The following is an 18,623-nucleotide window of genomic DNA, read 5'->3' on the forward strand; positions in this document are numbered from 1 at the left end:
CACATCAAGTTTTTGGCGCCGTTGCCGGTGATTTAGGGAAACAATATTAGGAAACATTGAGCATTCTTAATCTGATCTCATTCAGCATTGCATTCATAGTTGGGTTAATTTGCTAACTTTTTCATTTCAGCTTGGACTGCAACTGCTGTACTAATGTAATTGTGTTTTAGTAGATTACTTTCTCTTCCCTGTTTCAGTTTAATTTTAATAAAGGGAGACCTGTTTTCCTTTCTATCTTGAAGTTATTGTCTTCTAAAAGAAAAAAAAAAATTGAAAACATGAGTGTTGCAGATCTGAGTTGCATTCGACACTCAGATCTGCTATAGCAGAAGTGCAATACTCAGAAAAAAAAATATGTTCTCAGCCCTTTATTATTCTTTTCTTTCATTACAAAAAGAAAAAAAAATATATTTAGATAATGAAAAAAAAAAGAGGGAGAGAGAGAACCATATAACCGAAAGAATGGAAACCAAGGATTCGGATCAGAACTCAGATCTGAATTCAGATCTGAGTTCCCTTGAACTCAGACCTGAACTGATATAAATTCAAAGAGTAATTGGGGGTTATCTTCACCCCAATACACCCTAGAACAAATCTGCTATCTCTATAAAACAATTGGATAGCATTGGGTAAAGAAATTCAGATCTGAAATCACTCAGATCTGAACTGGGACTGTGAACAGAGCAGGATAGAGGGCAGACTTTGCAATGCTAGATAACTTGTACTATGATTTTTTTTTGAGCTGATTTGGTTGAGAAAAAGTGTGTTTATTTTGAGGAAAAGAATAGCATGAGAGCTTTCAGATCTGAACTTCAAATCTGACTTTCAGATCTGAAACTCAAATCTGAATTTCAGATCTGAAACTCAAATCTGCTAGATTCAGATCTGAGTTAAGCTAATTGCAAGTCTGCATTCTGCTAGGTTCAGATCTGAGTTCATCTGAACTCAGACCTGAACCTACTCAATTATGACTGATATTTTGATACATCAGACTTGTCTCATGGCTGAAAATGTAGCAAAGAATGAAAGAAATTTGATGTGAATTCAGACTTGGGGTCAGATCTGAGTTCAGTTGGTTGCAAATCTGCTAGGTTCAGATCTGAGTTCATCTGAACTCAGACCTGAACCTACTCAATTCTGATGAGAATTTGGCACCCCATTCACAATGTGAGATATCAGATTAGCTTTAGGGATCAAAGGGTAGCAAGGATTGAAAAATATTTGAAAGAATGATATGTAAGCCTTCAGATCTGAACCTCAGATTTGAGCTCAGATTTGAGCTCAGCTAGTTGCAGATCTGAATGCATGTGGGTTCAGATTTGAGCTCAGCTAGTAACAGCACCATTTGATGCATCAGACTTGCCTCATTGATGAAATATAAGCCATGAATGGTAAAATCAGATCTGAATTACATGAGAATCTGAGGCAGTATGAGTACATGATCTGAAATTTCTTTGAACTTGATGTTTTGTTATCTTTTAAATCTCTTGCACCCGATCTGAATTGATGTTTGGATTAGATCTCTTGCAGCAGTTAACAATACCAAACATTGCAGATCTGATTTTTCAGGTCTTAGCAAGTGTTTGATATGCATAAGCTATACAGGTTTGGGCTTCAAATGTAGAGCTTAAAATCCTTAAACCAAGCCTAACTCTGATATCAGCCCTAACGCATCACAGATTTGGTAGATGTATATTGCAGTGTATACCAATGAGTGTGTATGAGATATACAACTCAGATCTGAATTATTATTTGTTAATTTCTCTGGACTAACAATACCAAAGACTTGTAGATCTGAACTCAACTAATTTGGGTCTGAATTCAGATGTTGCAATCGATGGATGTAGATAAAGGAACCTTGAATAAGATGATTGGTTTAAATCTGCTTTTAGTATAATCGGCTTCATTTATTCATGATAGGATGTAGGTTTTTGTATTCCAATAATTCACTTTACATTTTCAGTGTGATAGGATTAGTTATTTATTTTCTTTTGTGAATATTGGCCTTTTTATTGCTTTGACCTTAACAGTTTATGACAAGCAGACCTGAACTGGAAGAGATCCTTTACGACCCGGAGATTGAACGGACTCTCCGTGTCCGTTTAAGAGCTGCTAGGCAAGTCAGACAAGAAGCACAAGAAGCTCAAGAAGCTCAAGAAATGGCTGAGCAGAGGACTATGATGGACTATGTCAAACCCACTCTCACTGGAGTTGCCTCCAGCATTATCAGGCCCAATATTGCTGCTAACAACTTTGAGATCAAACCTGCCATCATACAATTGATTCAAAACACGGTGCAATTCTGTGGATTGGCCCACGAAGATCTCAATGCACACATTTCTAACTTTTTAGAAATTTGTGACACCTTCAAACACAATGGGGTAAGTGATGACGCCATTAGGTTGAGGTTATTCCCATTTTCTTTGAAGGATAAAGCCAAAGCTTGGTTGAACTCATTACCGGTAGGATCTATAGCCACATGGGATGAAATGGCCAGCCGTTTTCTCTCTAAATATTTTCCCCCTTCTAAAACTGCTAAAATGAGGAATGACATCACTACTTTTTTCCAGCAAGAGGGGGAATCTTTATATGAGTCATGGGAACGATACAAGGAGCTGTTAAGGAGAGTTCCTCACCATGGCCTCCCCATTTGGCTGCAAGTGCAGACTTTCTATAATGGTCTTACTGACTCAAATAAGACCATATTAGATGCTGCAGCCGGAGGCTCCATAAACAATAAGACTCCCGAGGTTGCCCATGCACTCATCGAGGAGATGGCAGCCAATAACTACCAATGGCATTCAGAAAGGACACCAGTTAGAAAGCAGCATGGCCTTCATAATGTGGATACATACACAGCTCTCTCTGCACAAATAGGAGCACTTAGCAAAAAAATTTGATGAGATGCAGATGGCAGCTATGCATGTACAGTATGATAAGTGTGGGGGAGGCCATGATAGCACTGAATTCCAAGTTGGCAGTTAGTCTTTTCAGTCCACAAAACAAGTAGACTTTGTTGGCAACTTTACAAGACAGCCAAGAAATCAGTACCATCATGCCCATAACCCCGGATGGAGAGGCCACCTGAATCAGCATGCACCTAAGCCTTTCCACCAAAACTTCTATCAGCCGGAACCGAAATCTAACTTGGAGGAGCTGATGACCAAGTTCATAGCTAGTGCGGAAAATAGATTTCAGAATAACGAAACATCGATAAGGAACTTGGAAACTCAGGTTGGGCAGCTGGCACAGATGATTTCAGAAAGGGTTCCGAGTACCTTACCTAGTAACACCATGGTAAACCCAAGGGAACAAGAGGCTGTTGGGAGAATTCCCAATTCAGATACTTAGTCATAAACTGTCTTACTTGCTTTTTGTTTTTATTTTTCATAGCATTTAAGTTTAGTTAGTTTTTCTTAGAATTTAAATTGAATAAAGATACTGATCTCCTCTTCTAGTTTGCAAGTGATTTCTAGCAGAAGAAGTTTTCCACCGACAACATATTGCAGAATTTAAGAATGATCTTCAGGGAAGTCCTCTAACTACCTCCTATTACTTGATGATGCTCTTGCTAGTTTTATTGTTACTGCCTAACACTACGAATATTGAGGACAATGTTCATCTTAAGTGTGGGGGAGTGAGCCCGAGGCTAGGGTATGAGGGCTGAAACCATGCACCCCAACACACATATGCAGGCAATGACATAACCAAAAAAGACTGGAACCCCTCAAGTTCATTACTATTTATTTGATGATTTTTTTTTTAAGAAGGAATTCAATGAGTTGAGGGAGACTGATGTACTTGTTAAGTTTTTATTCTTGTGAATGACCCAATTTGATATATGCATGAGAAAAGGGGAGCTGAATATGCCTTTCAGCATGACTAGCCCTAACTTCCTTCATGTGTATGGAAGCCCTTGATTTCATTGTTAATGGTCAAGAAAGCTAGTTCACATCTGAAGTGTTGATTCATGAGGTTTAATAATTGCAAAGAAGGACAAAAGCCCAAATTGACTCCGCTATTTTGAGCTGAATAGTAAAACTAGCAGCTCAGAACATGAGTCCTATTTACCTACCTCAAGTAAGTGACCAATGTGAGATGGAGCATAAGATGCACTCACACCAAAAAAAAAAAAAAAAAAAAGAAAAGTAAAAGAGAGATAAAAGTGTGTGAGATGGAGCATAAAATGCACTCACACCGAAAAAAAAAAAAAAAGAAAAGGGTGAGATGGAGCATAAGATGCACTCACCCTCAGAAATAAGTAATTGTGGTGACAACCCAGGTTCAAAGGGGCACTCTAAAGTTGAACTCTCATTGAGATTTAGTTACAGATGTGAAACTTAGTGAAATTTGATTATTAACCTTGACAATTAAGGAGCTGATTTATATATGAATTAGGAGTGAAGGCTAGACTATGATGAAATTCATATTCTCCTTTCCTTGGATCTGATACATATCTTAAATGGTAATTTACAAGAATAAGAGTTGAGAACTTACAAAAGTTCCCCGACTACTCAATGCATTTCTATCTTAAAAAGTTCACCAGGTAAATGGTGAGAACAGAAGGGGGGGAATGTTCAGTTTATGGCTGATGTCCTTGCTTGAGGACAAGCAAAAGCTTAAGTGTGGGGGTATTTGATGAACCTACAATTTATCTATATTTTATGAGGTTTTTGCATGAAATTTTATGCTGGTTTAATTAGATTTTGCCCTATTTTACCTTGATTGCAAGAAAGATTTCAGGGGGAGCCAAATCAACAAAAAGAAGGCAAAAGCAAGAAAAGAAAGCCAAAAATTTATCAAGTTCAGCCCGGCCCAGCCATGAGAGCAAGGGAGTTTCATTCGACCCAAGTAGTGCAAGCTAACTCTTTGGAAAACCCAAGGGAAGAAGCCTAGCAAGAAGGAAATTTCGGCCCAGCCCATTTTTAGCCCAAATAACAGCCTAGAGTGTAGCCCACATGAGCTCAAAAGCAAGCTAAGTTGCCGCCCCTAGCTGAAACAAGCCACCCCTAGCAAGAAGGAAATTCTGGTCCAGTTCAAAGATTCAATTAATCCCACACTGTATGTGCCTAGGGTCTCACCCCGGTAGCTGAAACAAGCCACCCCAACCGACTTGGTGGCACCACAGTGTCAGCCTTGGCAGGATAGGTCTCCCCAGACCGACCCACTGGCTGTGAACGTTCTAAACTAACACGAGTCTCAATAAGTGTCCAGTTTAAGGGTATTACACAAAAACATACCAAGGGAACATGAATCAAATATGTACTTTTATTCATTTACAATAAACTCATAAAGTACATCAATTTTGATTGAAGCTAAGGGCATACAAAACTGTCTAACAGCTCCCACTTGCACTTAGGTCCAATCAGGTACTAGCCGGAGTCCCATGCTTTCCACGTGTTTCTCAAACACTTTCTGTGATAGTGGCTTTGTCAATGGGTCTGCTACATTATCCGCTGACGCTACCTTCTGAATCAGGACGTCCCCTCTACCAACAATCTCCCACAGTACGTGGTACTTCCTCTCGATGTGCTTCGACTTCGAGTGGGCTCGTGGCTCCTTAGCCTGAGCAATGGCTCCATTGTTGTCACACAACAATGGGATGGGTGATGTGTCGGACGGAACTACTCCCAACTCATGAATGAAGTTCTTCATCCATACGGCTTCTTTGGCAGCCTCACTTGCGGCAATGTACTCAGCCTCGGTCGTGGAGTCTGCAGTGGACCCCTGTTTGCTGCTTTTCCAGCAAACAGCACACGATCCTATCGTGAAAACATATCCAGATGTAGCCTTTCTATCATCTGGGTTTGACTGGAAATCGGCATCTGTATACCCTTGGATCTGTAGTGAGCTACCGTCGAATACTAGACAAAACTCTTTTGTCCTTCGAAGGTACTCAAGTATGTTTTTCACAGCAGTCCAATGCTCCTGCCCTGGGTTGGCCTGAAATCTGCTTACTACACTCACTGCCTGAGCTATGTCAGGACGAGTGCACAGCATGGCATACATGATGCTCCCTACGGCAGAGGCATAGGGAACGTCTTTCATGCCATCAATCTCCTTAGAAGTCTTGGGAGACATCTTCTTGGAGAGAGTGACTCCATACCTGAAAGGAACATTTCCTTTCTTGGAGTTTTCCATGCTGTATCTCTTGACTATTTTGTCAATGTAGGCAGATTGGGATAATCCTATTATCCGCTTCGATCTATCTCTATAGAGTCGAAGACCCAGTATATAGGAGGCTTCTCCAAGATCTTTCATGGAGAACTGCTGTGATAACCATACTTTCACCGTAGTTAACATACCTACATCATTCCCAATGAGTAGAATGTCATCTACATACAGAATCAAGAAGGTAACCTTATCTCCACTGTACTTCCTGTAGACACAGGGTTCATCCAGATTCTGCTCAAAGTCAAACGATTTGACGGCAGAGTCAAAACGGATGTTCCAACTTCTAAAAGCTTGCTTAAGTCCATAAATGGATCTATTAAGTTTACATACCATGTTTTCCTGACCTGCAACAATGAAGCCTTGCGACTGCTGCATATAAATATCTTCAGTAAGATGTCCATTCAGGAATGCAGTTTTGACATCCATTTGCCAAATCTCATAATCATGGTATGCTGCTACAGCTAGCAGGATCCTAATGGATTTAAGCATGGCCACAGGCGAAAAGGTTTCCTCATAATCGATGCCCTTTTTCTGAGTGTACCCTTTCGCCACCAGATGAGCCTTGAAGGTCTCAACCTTACCATTTGGGCCCTTCTTCCTCTTGTAAATCCATTTGCAACCGATTGCTTTTACCCCGGAGGGCTGATCTACTAGAGTCCAGACTCCATTGGTCTCCATTGAGTCCATCTCTGCTCTCATGGCCTTCACCCACTTCTGAGAATCTATGTCCAACATAGCTTCCGTGTAAGTCACGGGATCCTCCTCACTAGTCAAGGTTTCCACCAGGTAACTATCCTGGTCATAACCATAACGGACTGGTGGCCTGGATACCCGAGTGGATCTTCTAGGTTGGTCACTACCTGGAACTTGTGGGACATCTCCCACTGCTCCTGAGCTCTCCTCATCAAGAACAACTTCCTGACGATGGGTGTCCAGGATATAGTTGGTTTCCAAGAATTGTGCATTATGAATGCAGAACACTTTCTGGTCACTTGGGTCATAGAATAGGTAACCTACAGAGCCTTTTGGGTAGCCTACAAATAGGCAACGGCTGGTCTTGGATTCCAACTTGTCTGCACTCGTTCTCTTAACGTGTGCTGGACAACCCCAAATCTTCAAGTGTCTGACACTTGGTTTCTTTCCGGTCCAAAGTTCATATGGAGTATTCGGAATCGATTTGGTTGGAACCCGATTCAGCACATAAATCGCAGTCTCTAATGCGTAACCCCAAAAGGATGTGGGTGACTCTGAGTGTATGAGAAGCGACCGGACCATATCCAAAAAGGTCCTATTCCTCCTCTCCGAAACACCGTTAAGTTGTGGTGTAGCAGGAGGAGCTAATTGTGATACTATCCCATTGTCCTTTAAGTAGTCCCTGAATTCGTCAGAGAGATACTCGCCACCTCGATCTGATCGAAGGGCCTTAATTTCTCTCCCTAACTGTTTCTCGGCCTCTTGTCTAAACTCTTTGAACTTTTCAAAGGATTCAGACTTGTGTCTCATTAGGTACACGTAACCGTATCGTGAAAAATCATCAGTGAAGGTGATGAAATACACGTGTTGATTTCGTGTCCTAACACTCAGGGGACCACATACATCAATATGTATTAGGTCAAGTGTGCCCGTACATCTTTCATGCTTACCGTTAAATGGCCGTTTCGTCATCTTGCCTTGTAGGCAAGGCTCACAAGTGGGAAGATCTTCTACAGTTAGAAAATCCAAAGGACCATCCTTTTCCAACCTTGTGATTCGGTCAACACCGATGTGGCCAAGTCGATAATGCCACAGACACGTGGGATCAACTGTATCATGAGCTCTCTTCTTAGGGATTTCAGCCGACGTAGTTTCGGTTATGTTAGTTTCTAGAGAAGGATGTAGAACATAGAGACCGTTCTCCAGTTCCCCGTATGTGATGAATCTGTTGTTTCTTTTAACAGTAATCGTATTACTAAAGAAGACAGAATAACCATTTGCACACAGTTTTGAAACAGAAATCAAATTTCTCCTTAAATTTTGTACATAAAGACAGTCTTTCAATACAATTATTCCTTCTCTAAAAATTAATTCCACGGTTCCTATGGCCGCGGCTACAACAGTTGCAGTAGTCCCCAAGAAGAGTGTGACTTCTCCTTCACTCAGCCTTCTGCTTACCTTGAACCCCTGCAGTGAGTTACAAGCATGAGTCGAAGCCCTGGAGTCAATACACCAGGAAGCAGAAGCTACCAACAAATTGGTTTCTATAACACAAGTTTTGAAGTTACCTTTCTTGGATTCCAGGTAGGCAGGACAATTCCTTTTCCAATGGCCGGTCTTCTTGCAGAAGTGACAGGCATCCAATGCTTTGTCTTTCTTCTGCTTCTTGCTCTTAGTGGCTTTCTTCTGAGGCTTCTTTGCCTTCCTCTTTCTCTTGTCTTTCTTGCCAGCTTCAACAAGCATGGCTACAGGCTCATCCTTTCTAATTAGTTCCTCAGCTCTTTGCAACATATTGCTGAGCTCTTGTAAGCTGACATTCAGCTTGTTCATGTTATAGTTCATGATGAACGGATTAAAGGAAGGAGGCAAAGAGTTAAGGATAACATCTATCTGGGTAGCAAGGTCCAGACTGGATCCAAGAGCCTCCAGTTCGTTGATGTAACCCATCATCCGAAGACAATGGTCGTGAACTTGTTGGCCCTTGGACATTTGTGCGGTCATGAACTGTTTCAAGACCTTTTGTCGAGTAGAACAATTCTGCTCTTCATACATTGTCCTGAGACTATCCAATATGTCTTTAGCAAGTTCGATCTGATCGAACTGCCTCTGTATCGGGTTGTCTAAGGAGGCAATGATGTAACACCGGGCAAGGGAGTTTTTCTCCTCCCATTCTTGATAGTCTCTCCTTCGGGCCTCAGAAGCCCTATCACCCAGACGCTCCGGGGCAGGATTCTTTGCCACTTTGTCCAGCTTTTCAGAAGCTAGGACCAGCATAAGGTTCCTATACCAGTCAGCATAGTTTGGGCCCTTCAACTTGTTGTCATCAAGCAGTTTTGCAAAAGATCCGTTTGCCATTTTCTGATAAAAGAGCAAACATCAGTCCACAACCTAATTTGATTCATGTTCATTTTGTAGATATGGATTTTAATCTACGATCCATTTCCATTTATTCATCTATGAGATTTCCCTCTTTTCTCAGTGACGGAGACTACGGGTTGTCTCTGAAAATGTGGGAAATCACATAGGGTGCATGGAGCCAACTGTTTCAGCTGCATAACCCCACCACCTTTTTGTGAAGGATCACATCCACTCATCATATGAGTTTTCCCTTTGGCCTCTGTCAGACAAGGTTCAGAGCTGTTTTCAGGTAAACCTTTCTATCCAGTGAGTGCTTACCCATCATATTCGTGAACGCCAAGGTACCGTGAGAGAGTTCCCATTTTCTGGTGAAGCCCCTCCCACATCGGTCTATGACGCCCCTATCATCTTATGAAACACTCAGACAAGCCCAACAGCAAATGGATAGCCCATTTTCTGGTGCATTTCCTCATTACTGAAGGACCCATTCTCATGCTAATGATGGAAGGCCTTTAGTGAGTTCATCATATGAATCTCCCTATCACATGCACTCATATTAGCTGGAGGGAACAAAATTACGCCCTAGTTTGATTTAGGTCAAACCAAAGTGGCTCCCATTGACTTTCATAAAGCCAGATTTCGGTGGGCCTTAAATCGGCTAGGGTTCCGCACGCAACCTCTTGATGAGGTGTGGGGCCCACCACAGAGGGAAGTCATCCAATGACCAAAAGGGACACCATGGCAATGATGTGCATTCAGCCATGGTGTGCGCAAGAGCCACTATCGAATGAGCATGGGCCAAGTACTTATGGCCCATGTACGCAGCACATCACACATCCATACATCACATGCAGGGATAAATTGATCCAATCAATTAATTATCTGTAAGGCCCGTTGGAAGCCCGTTAAAATTCCATAACATTAACCATTAATATTATCTAGGTATATGGGCTGAATTAGGGTTACCCAGTTCGGCCCATATAGCTTTATCCTTTAAAAAGGGCTTTTGTAGTTTTAACTATTTAAAACTGGGCCTTTACAGGCTGGGCCGAATTAACCATTTAATTAAATATCAATCCTTAGGCCCATTAGTGGGAAATTAGGGCTGACTTTCAGCCTTGATTAAACCCTAGAATTGGTTCAAACTGTTTTGAACCAATCTTGGTTCAAATGGGTCTAGTGTTTGATTTTTAATTAAATCCTTAATTCAAGAAAATAATCTGAAATTAAATACTGATAAAAAGAAAAACAAGAACCAGTCAAACAGGGCTGTTCGCACAATCGTTCCTGCAAAACAGAGGTTAGATCACAGAAATGCAGTTTCACAAACTGCAAATCGCAGATAGCATTTCCCTTATCTGCGAAATCTCCTTCTCTGCGCCGCCATCTTCGATCCAAAATAAAAAATAAATAGAAATCCTATTTCTATTAATAATTACATCAGATCGAATACCTATACATTGAGTCTAGGAAATAAAAAAAAATATTTACAAACCCAAAATAAATCAAGAACTGCTAAAACGCAGATTCCCTGCGCAAACCAAGAATTCGATCTCCTCTTGCACGAACAACCCATAAATCAAGAAAATTATAAAGAACAATTCTAAATAATAATCAGATTCATTTAAAATTAATTTCAGATTATTTGCCCATCTGATTTGGGAACAAATTTCCCAAAAACCAAATCTGCGCAAATTTGGTAGAACGCCTTCTCCCTAATTGCGCTGGTTCAGATCTGAAACAGAATGGTTCAAGATTTGAACCTGGCTCTGATACCATTGAAGGGTTGAGAGATCCATCACATGGACGCCCAAAGATTGCGGAATAAGGGGCGAATTTCAAAAATTTTTCTCTCCCTTCAACTGGGAATCACATTCCCTATTTAGAAAATCACATTTTCAAGGATAAATCTTGAACCTTAAACTGAACTAGATTTGAACCAAATGGAATGGGAGAGAATGATACCTGATACGGAGAAGCAATATCTCCCAACGAAGGTGTTCATGCCCAAGGAAGGATCCAAAGACTGCTCCCACTGAAGATGGTGCAGTGCAGGATGGAGCAGAATCAGTAGTGTTCTTCCCCAAGAACCTGTCCTTCGCAAGAAATAACAGGATGGAACGTGAGCACAACTTCCTTTTCAATCCTTTCTCAAATAATTGATGTCAAGATCCAATCTTGACTTCTCCCATAGTTGGAGATCGAACTGGCAAACCGGGCGGCAAGAGCTGGGAGGCGGCAAGAGAGTATTCGCAGGGTGCATAATTCTCTCTTCTCGATTTCAGCACTAAAGAGGATCTGATGTGTTTCTTGGTCTCTCTCAAGGCTGCTGCCCCCTCCTTCCTTTTGTTAACTTGAAAAGATCAGCTCCTAATCCCATTAGGAGGTGCTTATCCAAATCATATTTGGATCAGCCTTCTCTTCTAGTGATAAGGATAAACCCTTATCTTATCTGCAGATTAGATTAGCTTTATCCTAATCTTATTAGGAGGTTTCTAGATCTGAATCACATTCAGATCTGGACTCTCTGAGTGGATAGGATCAAGACCCTATCCTAACTGCTAATCCATCTCAGAATTCGCCCCTTTAATTAACTAAATTAATAGCCCAGTTCGAAATGGGCTTTAGGCCCATTAAGCTTATGTGCTCACTTAACCTTCCTAACTGCTGCCCAGTTGGGCTTCCTTGTATGGCGTGGGACCCAAGCATTGATCTACACATCAGCCACATGGGTTCGGCCCAGCCTTTGTTACAAGGCCTGGTCGAATACACTGTTAAGACAGTGCACCCCCTGAAACCCATCGAATGGGCTCTATGGGCCCAACACTTACCCTAAGTGGTCCATGGGCCAAGTCACCTTGTAACACCCAGGGACTGTGGGCAGATGCAAGATTAGCCCATCAGGTATTATCCTCAATGGTCTTACACTTAACCTCTCAGCCCATAAAGATCATACACTGCCCGACAAGAGAGGACCTCTCCCTCGGCTGCAAGGAACAGTGTTGCACTCTCCACTAATATGGATCCCGGGAATTAAAACCCTTTTGCAAACATTTTAGAAACCATAATATATATACTTTTATATCTCATATAAAATATATTTTGCATAACAAATTTCAACGGTTGAAATCGGCTGCCGGCAGTCTTGGTTTCCAATAGTGAGAGTGCATCCCCGATCATTACCTTTGTCCGACAAAGGGGCTGATCCTGTCACTATGATCACCCACTCAGATGAATTCTCGGATTGTCCCAACATACCCAGGTTTTGACCCCCGCTAAGGATCTCACTGATTGGTACATCAAAGACAGCTTGATCTGACACCTAGTGCAGTATCATAATCGAGTCTAGGGGTCGGGTGTAACTTTCCAGTTTTGCCCATCAATCTCCAAGGTCCAGGGCAATACTGGAAATCTGGTCAAGTTCAAAGATTCAATTAATCCCACACTGTATGTGCCTAGGGTCTCACCCCGGTAGCTAAGACAAGCCACCCCAACCGACTTGGTGGCACCATAGTGTCAGCCTTGGTAGGATAGGTCTCCCCAGACCGACCCACTAGCTGTGAACGTTCTAAACTAACACGAGTCTCAATAAGTGTCCAATTTAAGGGTATTACACAGAAACATACCAAGGGAACATGAATGAAATATGTACTTTTTTTCATTTACAATAAACTCATAAAGTACATCAATTTTGATTGAAGCTAAGGGCATACAAAACTGTCTAACAATTTATTAGGCTCTGGGAGCTACCTGTAAGTGGCAAGCTGCCTGTAAGGTGAGGAGGTCTCCGCCAGTTCAATACTGTAGCCCTTAGGCTATGGGGGGCAACTTATAGTCCACTTGTTAGACAGTTTTGTATGCCCTTAGCTTCAATCAAAATTGATGTACTTTATGAGTTTATTGTAAATGAATAAAAGTGCATATTTGATTCATGTTCCCTTAGTATGTTTATGTGTAATATCCTTAAACTGGACACTTATTGAGACTCGTGTTAGTTTAGAATGTTCACAGCCAGTGGGTCGGTCAGGGGAGACCTATCCTGACAAGGCTGACACTGTGGTGCCATCAAGTCGGTTGAGGTGGCTTGTCTCAGCTACCGGGGTGAGACCCCAGGCACATACAGTGTGGGATTAATTGAATCTTTGAACTGGACCAGATTTCCAGTATTGCCCTGGACCTTGGAGATTGATGGGCAAAACTGGAAAGTTACACCCGACCCCTAGACTCGATTATGATACTGCACTAGGTGTCGGATCGGGGTGTCTTTGATGTACCAGTCAGTGAGATCCTTAGCGGGGGTCAAAACCTGGGTATGTTGTGACAATCCGAGAATTCATCTGAGTGGGTGATCATAGTGACAGGATCAGCCCCTTTGTCACACAAAGGTAATGATCGGGGATGCACTCTTGCTGTTGGAAACCAAGACTGCCAGCAACCGATTTCAACCGTTGAGATTTGTTTTGCAAAGTGTATTTTATATGAGATATAAAAGTATATATATTATGGTTTCTAAAATGTTTGCAAAAGGTTTTAATTCCCGGGATCCATATAAGTGGAGAGTGCAACACCGTTCCTTGCAGCCGAGGGAGAGGTCCCCTCTTGTCGGACAGTGTATGATCATTAAGGGCTGAGAGGTTAAGTGCAAGATCATTGAGGATAATGCCTGATGGGCTAATCTTGCATCTGCCCACAGTCCCTGGGTGTTACAAGGTGGCTTGGCCTAGGGACCACTTAGGGTAAGTGTTGGGCCCATAGAGTCCATTTGATGGGTTTCAGGGGGTGCACTGTCTTTAACAGTGTATTCGACCAGGCCTTTTAACAAAGGCTGGACCGAACCCATGTGGCTGATGTGTAGATCAATGCTTGGGTCCCACGCCATACAAGGAAGCCCAACTGGGCAGCAGCTAGGAAGGTTAAGTAAGCACATAAGCTTGATGGGCCTGAAGCCCATTTTGACCTGGGCTATTAATTTAGTTAATTATAGGGGCGAATTCTGAGATGGATTAGCAGATAGGGTAGGGTCTTAATCCTATCCACTCAGAGAGTCCAGATTTGAACATTCAGATCTAGAAACCTCCTAATGGGATTAGGATAAAGCTAATCTAATTTGCATATAAGATAAGGGTTTAACCTTATCACTAGAAGAGAAGGCTGATCCAAATATGATTTGGATAAGCACCTCCTAATGGGATTAGGAGCTGATCTTTTCAAGTTAACAAAAGGAATGAGGGGGCGGCAGCCTTGAGAGAGACCAACAAGAAACACATCAGATCCTCTTTAGTGCTGAAATCAAGAAGAGAGAATTCTGCAGCCTGCGAATACTCTCTTGCCGCCTCCTTGCTCTTGTCGCCCTGTTTTGCCAGTTCGATCTCCAGCTGTGGGAGAAGTCAAGATTGGATCTTGACATCAGTTTTTTGAGAAAAGATTGAAAAGGAAGCTGTGCTCACGTTCCATTCTACTGTTTCTTGCGAAGGACAAAGTTCTTGGGGAAGAACACTGTTGATTCTGCTCCATTCTGCACTGCGCCATCTTCAGTGGGAGCAGTTTTTGGATCCTTCCTTGGGCGTGAACACCTTCATTGGGAGATATTACTTCTCTGTATTAGGTATTAATCTCTCCCATTCCTTTTGGTTCAGATCTGGTTCAGTTTAAGGTTCAAGATTGATCCTTGAAAACATGATTTTCTAAATAGGGAATGTGATTCCCAGTTGAAGGGAGAGAAAAATTTTTGAAATTCGCCCCTTATTCCGCAATCTTTGGGCGTCCATGGGATGGATCTCTCATCCTTTCATCACTTTTGCTAATTTTTCCCATGCTGAAGAAGTGACTAGGTCTTAAGGAATAATGTGGCCCGTAGGCTTTGGGAGCGACTCATAGTCCACTCTTCTTGACTTTGTCGATGCCGGAGAGGCAATTGGGTCTTAAGCGGTTGTGTTGCCCAGGCCGTAGAGGTTATTGGGTTTTTTAGCAATAACGTGGCCCTTAGGCTTTTGGAGAGACTCGTAGTCCACTCTTTTTTTACTTTACCCATGCCGAAGAGGCGATTGGGTCTTTAAGTAGTAATGTGGCCCGTAGGCTTTTCCTATGAGGTGTCGAGCTGACCAAGTGTCGAGCTACCTATGAGGTTCCGAACTGACCAGGTGCTGACCTGCCTGCGAGGTACCGAGCGGAGTAAGTGCCAAGCTACCAGTGAGGTATCGGGCTGGCCGGGTGCCAAGCTACCTGTGAGGTGCCGAGATGACCCAGTGGGTGCCTTAGAGCTATGATTGCATTGCATCAGCTTCGTAATGCCGATCACCCACTTCTACAAGAAGCTACTAGGAGCTCGACTTTCGGGGGCAGCACTAGTAACTTTAGGTCGCCAGCTCAGACGGGAGCCTTGGAAGGCTCGACCAGTAAGGGCGTCTATGTAGTCTGTTGGCCGCCAACTCCCGCGGAAGCCACGAAGAACTCATCTTTGTAGGGTGGACTTTGCAAAGAGGACTAATGAGGCTTTCTCCAAATTGAAAGTAAAGTTACTTAGTCTGTTAGCTCCCTGCATAGTCTTGAGTTCGTAAAAAATGTAAACTATAAAGCGAGAGCTTCAATTTCTAAAAAGTGAGGACATAGCTTTCTGGGAGAAAAGGACTTATCTTTTGTAAGATGAGAACTTAGCTTTTGTAGGATGAGAACTTAGCCTTTTGTAGCATGTTCCCACAGACAACGCCAAATGATGTAATTGTTTTTGGTCACGTACCAATTTTTTATTTTTTGGATAAGTACCTCATCATTTGACCTGCTCCCAGGAGAGGATGGTGGAGCTCCCTGGTGGTGAACTGCCTGGGGGAGATCTATGCCGAGCTGCCCAGCTCGCCGAGCTCCCTGATGGCTAACTTCCTAGGGGAGAGCTATGCTGCGCTACCCACACTATGCCGAGCTCCCTGATGCTGAACTGCCCATGGGAGAGCTATGTTGAGCTCCCTGGTGGTGGGCTACCTTGGTGGACTCATCATTTGACATGCTCCTAGGCGGCCTGTAACTCAGAGGATGGTGGAGCTCCTTGCTGTAGCACGACCTGACTGCCCTCTGCATGAGGTGATCTCCTCTCCTTTGTAGGCGGCAGGAGCTGAGGGACCTGCGAGAACTCCATCTTTCCTCCTCTTTGTAGGTGGCGGGAGCTGAGGAACCTGTGAGAACTCCATCTTTTCCTCCTCTTTGTAGGCGAAGGGAGTTGAGGAACTTGCGAGAACTCCATATTTCCTCCTCTTTGTAGGCGACGGGAGCTGAGGAACCTGTAAGAACTCCATCTTTCCTCCTCTTTGTAGGCAGCGGGAGCTTGAGGAACCTGCGAGAACTCCATCTTTCCTCCTCTTTGTAGGCGGCGAGAGCTGAGAAACCTGCAAGAACTCCATCTTTCCTCCTCTTTATAGGTGGCGGGAGCTGAGGAACCTGCGAGAACTCCATCTTTCCTCCTCTTTGTAGGCGGTGGGAGCTTGAGGAACCTACGAGAACTCCATCTTTCCTCCTTTTTGTAGGCGACGAGAGCTGAGGGACCTGTGAGAACTCCATCTTTTCCTCCTCTTTGTAGGCGGTGGGAGCTGAGGAACCTACGAGAACTGAACCAGGGGGCCCGGGGGCATTTACCCAGCGGGGACTCTCCAATGCCTAAGTTAGCACTGATTGTAGAGGGCTTGAAGATGATATTAGAGGAATGAGAGAGCTAGAGAGCAGGGATTACCTCTATTTTTTCATTCTCTTCCCCTCGGCTTTGGGGGTCGAAGTCCTTATACAGCGGTGCCTAGTCACATCAGGCGTAACCGCCACTGCCGTAGCCATTATTGCCAGGACTGAGGTGGCAGGTGCAGGCTGCTACTGCATGGTACGGACTCGTCAAGCGTGCCATGCTTTTCAGAGATGACAGGAATGATGCCTCCTGACAAGAGATGTAGGCGCTGCCACTAGATCTATCAGGTACAGCTGTCAGGCAGGAGATCTTCCTACGATATGCCGAACTGCTCTTCTGTACCGAGCTACCCTGCAAGTGGCGAGCTGCCTATGGCGACGAGCTCCTTGGTGGCTACTTGGTGATGAGCTCCCTAGTAGTGAGCCGCCTTGATGAGCTGCTGAGTGTGCTGCCTTGGTGGCGAGCTCCTTGGAGAGCTGCCTAGCTCCTTGGTGGTGAGCTCCTTGGAGAGTTGCCGAGCTCCTTGGTGAGATCCTTGGAGAGCTGCCTAGCTCCTTGGTTGCGAACTCCTTGGCGAGCTTCCGAGCTCCTTGGTGAGCTTTTTGGAGAGCAGCCTAGCTCTTTGGTGGGCTCCTTGGAGAGTTGTTGAGCTCCTTGGTGAGCTGCCGAGCTCCTTGGAGAGCTGCCTAGCTCCTTGGTGAGCTGCCGTGCTCCTTGGTGAGTTCCTTGGAGAGCTGTCGAGCTCCTTGGTGAGCTCCTTGGAGAGCTGTCGAGCTCCTTGGTGAGCTCCTTGGAGAGCTGCCATGAGGTGCCAGGTGTCATAATTCCATTGGAGGGCCAAATCTGCCCTCATCAAGTCCAATTAAATACTAATTGAGTATAAAAGACTGAATATTTAGGGATAAAAATATGATAATTTTTATTCTTATCAAATCCCCCCATACTTAAACCTTGCCCATCCTCAGGCAAGACAAAATTCAAGCAAAAATAAAACAAAAACAAACTAACTATCCTACCGATTTTTAAACTCAACTATCCTTCATCTTTCTCCACAAATATTCTAGGTTAACTATTGCAAACCGTTAAATCAATACAACCAAGTCATAAACGACTCATTCATCTATCAATCCAATTTTTGCTACAGCAAACCAGGTAGTAAATCAGGGAAAACCTCTTTATTTATTTATTTATTTTTTTCGGGAGTAAGTGCATTTAATGCTCCATCTCACTTATGGATCACTCGGCCAGTAGGTGCATTTTATGCTCCATCCTACTATTGAATTTGTTGGCTAGTAGGTGCATTTTATTCTCCATCCTACTATTGAATTTGCTGGCATGTAGGTGCATTTTATGCTCCATCCTACTATTGAATTACTTGGTTGGTAGGTGCATTTTATGCTCCATCCTACCAATTGTAGTAATGGTGAAACAACTACCTCATTTACTTAAACCTAAATTTAGGACTAGCTTAACTGGAAATGGCTTTAGATAAGTCATGTATTCCTTGATCGTACCTCATTACTAGGTTCACAAGAATTTTCCTAGAACATTGTTTCAATTGATTTCAAAAGAGTTGAGGTTTTGATTTTTTTTTGAACTGAAACAAAATTCTATACTCTCCCCCCCCTCCACACACTTAGTCTATGTATTGTCTTCAATGTAAGTTAAAAAGAAAAGGTGGAAATAACTTAACTATAAAAACAAGAAGAGAAAAAAAAAAAGAAAAACAAACTTC

The 18,623-nt window shown here is 43.1% G+C and overlaps 1 non-coding gene across 1 annotated transcript; it reads right to left on the minus strand.

Annotated features, from left to right (window-relative positions):
• Window positions 1-2,537: 2,537 nt before the first annotated feature.
• Window positions 2,538-2,644, minus strand: LOC148874710 (small nucleolar RNA R71). Its single transcript, XR_016106135.1, has one exon. It is a non-coding gene; the product is annotated as a small nucleolar RNA R71 (small nucleolar RNA).
• Between the last annotated feature and the right edge of the window lie 15,979 nt (window positions 2,645-18,623).

The sequence above is a fragment of the Nelumbo lutea genome, chromosome 1, assembly GCF_056320005.1.
Source record: "Nelumbo lutea isolate HS-2025 chromosome 1, American lotus-T2T, whole genome shotgun sequence".
Classification (NCBI taxonomy): Eukaryota; Viridiplantae; Streptophyta; class Magnoliopsida; order Proteales; family Nelumbonaceae; genus Nelumbo; species Nelumbo lutea.